The sequence below is a fragment of the Pelobates fuscus genome, chromosome 4 (genome assembly GCF_036172605.1).
Source record: "Pelobates fuscus isolate aPelFus1 chromosome 4, aPelFus1.pri, whole genome shotgun sequence".
In the NCBI taxonomy this organism is placed as follows: Eukaryota; Metazoa; Chordata; class Amphibia; order Anura; family Pelobatidae; genus Pelobates; species Pelobates fuscus.
In genome coordinates this window covers 96,572,761-96,577,329 of record NC_086320.1, presented here as the reverse complement: position 1 = coordinate 96,577,329, position 4,569 = coordinate 96,572,761, and the positions used below count along the sequence as shown (strand labels likewise).

At 40.4% G+C, this 4,569-nt stretch overlaps 2 pseudogenes; both read right to left on the bottom strand.

The window, feature by feature from the left end:
- Window positions 1-488: 488 nt before the first annotated feature.
- Window positions 489-1,451, bottom strand: LOC134609349 (uncharacterized; annotated as a pseudogene).
- Window positions 1,452-2,674: 1,223 nt separating this feature from the next.
- On the bottom strand, window positions 2,675-3,646 carry LOC134609348 (craniofacial development protein 2-like; annotated as a pseudogene).
- Between the last annotated feature and the right edge of the window lie 923 nt (window positions 3,647-4,569).

Here is a 4,569-nt window from a genome sequence, read left to right as displayed (position 1 = left end):
AATCCAACCCCCTTTACTCTAATATAGTATATAGTATAATCAGTGCACCTTATACAACATCTCTTGAAGGTCAAAGGTCCCCAAGCCTCTGGCAGCCAACTCTGCCAGGCCTCAGACCACATCCTCTTCTGACTTTCATAAAAAAGCTTTTCACAAAAAAACAAGCCTCTTATAAGTTTAGGAACTTATCATTTCATGCTTTGTTACAGAACCCTTTAAATCTCACTATCTGCCCATGGAAATATGTGTGTGTGCGTTTAGTTGTTCAGTCGTGTCCAACTCTCCGTGACCATATCACCTGGCGTGCTATATGTCAGTCACTGCCCCTCTGAGCTCCAACAACATCATGTTTGTGGCTTAACCCCTTAAGGACACATGACATGTGTGACATGTCATGATTCCCTTTTATTCCAGAAGTCTGGTCCTTAAGGGGTTAAGTGACCTCATCTATCCATCTCCGTCTCTGTCGTCCCCTTCTTTATGTGCCTTTAGTCTTTCCCAGTACTCTCTAGAGAATCATGCCTTCTCATTATATGGCCAAAAAAATTGAGCTTCAGCCTCATGATCACAGCTTCCAGTGAACACTTTGTCTTGATTTCCTGTAGTACGGATTTATTGGATCTTCTTGCAATCCAAGGGATTCTAAACAGTTTTTGCCAACACCAGAGTTCAAAGGCATCAATTCTACAACGATCAGCCTTCTTTATAGTCCAGCTCTTACATTCGTATGTTACTACTGGGAATACCATAGTTCTGACTATGTTGATAGTTAGAGATGTCCCGAACAGTTCGCCGGGAACATAGATTGTTCGCGGTCGCCGCGGCGGGCGAACATATGCAATGTTCGGTCCGCCCCCTATTCGTCATGGAGGTGGGAGGGTCTGCTGCTGATTGGCTGGAATGTGTCTGCTGACTGTGAGGTACAGGGTCAAAGTTTACTCAATGATGACGAATAGGGGGCGGACTGAACATCGCATATGTTCGCCCGCCGTGGCGACCGCGAACAAGCTATGTTCGCTGGCGAATAGTTCCCGGCGAACTGTTCGGGACATCTCTATTGATAGTGTAATATCTTAAGTTTTTATCAGCTTGTAGAAGCTTGCCATAGCTTTCTTCCCAAGAAACAGATGTCATTTAATTTCATGACTACAATCACCATCTGAAGAGATCTTGTATCCCAGGAAAATAAAATCTGTCACTGCCTCCACTTCTTCCCCATCTATTTGCCAGGAACTGAGATTGCGGTTTGCCATGATCTTAGTCTTTTTAAGACTAAGACTGAGCAGCAAGCCAGCTTTTGCACTCTCTTCTTTTACCCTCCTCAATAGGTCCTTTAGTTCTTCCTCACTTTCAGCCATCAGAGTAGTACCATCCGCATATCTGAGGTTCTTGATATTTCTTCCAGCAATATTGATTGCGGCTTTGGATTCATCCAGTCCTGCCTTACGCATTATTTATTTTACATATAAGTTGAATAAATAAGGTGACAATATACAACCTTGTCGCACTCCTTTCCCGATCTTGAACCATTCTGTTGTCCCATGTTCGGTTCTAACTGTGGCTTCCTGGTCCACATACAGATTCCTCAGGAGACGGAAGAAATAATCTGGTTCTCCCATCTCTTTCAAAACTTGCCACATCTTGTTATCCACACAGAATAGTATGTGAAGCAGAATTAGATGTTTTTCTGGAACTTTCTGACTTTTTTCTATTATCCATCGTACATTGGCAATTTGATCTCTTGTGCCTCGTCCTCTGTGGAACCCAGCTGGTACATCTGATAATTCCCAGTCCATATATTGTTTGAGTTGAGCTTGTAGGAGCTTAAGCATTACCTGCCAGCATGTGAAATTAGTGCAATTGCCTCTTTAGCATTGCCTTTTTGGGATTGGGATGTAGATTGACCTTTTCCAGTCTTTTGGCCACTGTTGAGTTTTCCAAATTTGTTGACATAAGGCAAGCAGAAATTTCACAGCCTCATCTTGCAGAATTTTGAATAGTTCAATTGGGATTGGGATTTCATCAACTCCAGCAGCCTTGTTATCTGCAAGGCATCCTAGGGATTGGGATTTCATCAACTCCAGCAGCCTTGTTATCTGCAAGGCATCCTAGGGCTCATCTCACTTCGCTCTCAAAGATTTCTGGTTCCAGCTCATTGGACCAACTATTGAGGTCATCACTGCTGTTAAGATCCTTTCTATATAGATCTTCAGTGTAATCCTGCCATCTATTCTTTATCTGATCTTCTTCTGTTAAGTCCCTGCCATTTTTGCCTTTTATCACACCCACTTTGGCATGAAAGGTTACTTTTAGATCTGCAATTTTCTTGAATAGATATCTTGACTTTCTCATTATGTTATCTTCTTCTATCTCTTTACATTGCTCATTGTAGAATGTCTCTTCTTGCTATCCTTTGGAATTCTGCATTCAGTTGGACACATTTGATCTCCACAACCTTTCGCTTTCCTTCTTTCCTGGGCTATTTTTAAAGCCTTATCAGATAGACAGTTTGCCTTCTTTGATTTCTTTCTTTTGGGGAAACTTCGGTCCAAAGTTCTTCAGGCATTCTATCGTCCATGTCTAGTCCCTCAAATCTATTCTTTACTTCCACTTCATATTCACAAGGGATATTATTTATGTTGTATATGATTGGTCTGATGGTTTTCCCTCTTTTTTAATTCAGTTTAATTCTGAACTTTTCAATAAGAAGCTCATGGTCTGAGCCACAGGCAGCTCCAGGTCTTATTTTTGCTGACTGTATTGAGCTCCTCCATCTTTGGCTGCAAAGTATACAGTCAATCTGATTTCTATATTGTCCATCTGGTGATGTCCATGTGTAGAGTCGTCTCGGTGGCTGTTGGAAGAGGGTGTTTGCCATAACCAGAGAATTATCTTGACAGAATTCTACCAATCTCTGACCTGCTTCATTTTGAACTCCAAGGCCAAACTTGCAAGTTATTCCAGATGTATGTTGGTCCCCTACTTTAGCATTCCAGTCTCCTATGAGGATAGTAACATCTTTTCTTGGTGTTATATCTATCATGTGTTGAATATCTTCATAGAACTGAACAATTTTAGCCTCTTCAGCATTCATGGTTGGAGCATAAACTTGGATCACTGTGATGTTAAATGGCTTGCCTTGAATTCAAATTGAAATAATTCTGTCATTTATTGGGTTGTAGCCGTGCACTGCTTTGCCCACCCGCTGATTTACTATGATGGCTACTCCATTTCTTCTACGGGATTCTTGACCACATCAGAAGATGTGATGGTTGTCTGATGTGAAATGTCCCATTTCAGTCCATTTCAGTTCACTAATTCCCAGGATATCGATGTTTAACCTTGTTATCTCATGTTTGATCACATCCAATTTGCCTTGGTTCATAGTTCTAATATTCCAGGTTCCTATGTTAAATTGTTCTTTGCAGCAGCAGATTTTCCTTTCCCCTCCAAACACATCCGCAGTTGGGTGTCATCTTGGCTTTGGCCCAACTACTTCATTAGATCTGGCGCTACTTGTACTCGCCCTCTGCTCTTCCTCAGCAATGTGGTAGGCACCTTCTGACCTGAGGGGCTCATCTTTCAGGCAAAGGAAAGGGGTTTTACAGTAAGAACAATAAGGATGTAGAATTCTCTGCCTGAACATGTGGTTTTATCAGCATCTGTACAGATTGTAAAAACGTAAAATTCAAGGATATCATTTGGTTGAACAGCAGATGCATTACTTTTTTTTAATGGAAATATACATTAAAATAAAAAACTAAAGTAATGCATCTGCTGTTCAACCAAATTATATCCTTGAATATTACGTTTTTGCAATCTGTAAAGACTCTGATAAATCCACATCTTCAGGCAAAAAATTCTACATCCTTATTGTTCTTACTGTAAAAAAAACAACCTTTCCTTTGCCTGAATAGATTTCCAAACAATTAAGGGAACACTTAAACAACACAATGTAACTACAAGTCAATCACACTTCTGTGAAATCAAACTGTCAACTTAGGAAGCAACACTGAGTGACAATCAATTTCACATGCTGTTGTGCAAATGGGACAGACAACAGGTGGAAATTATAGGAAATTAGCAAGACACCCCCAATAAAGGAGTGGTTCTGCAGGTGGTGACCACAGACCACTTCTCAGTTCCTTTGCTTCCTGGCTGATGTTTTGGTCACTTGAGACTGAGTTGTAGGGAGGTCATACAGGCACGTGGAGGCCACACACACTACTGAACCTCATTTTGACTTGTTTCAAGGACATTACATCAAAGTTGGATCAGCCTGTAGTGTGTTTTTCCACTTTAATATTGAGTGTGACTCCAAATCCAGACCTCCATGGGTTGAAAATTTTGATTTCCATTTTTCAATTTTTGTGTGATTTTGTTGTCAGCACATTCAACTATGTAAAGAACAAAGTATTTCAGAAGAATATTTAATTAATTCAGATCTAGGATGTGTTATTTTTGTGTTTCCTTTAGTTTTTTGAGCAGTGTATTTACATACTGCTATCATATCTCCTCTGAGGCGCAGTTTTTATAAAAAAAACAGGATTAAATGTGTTAACTTTTCTT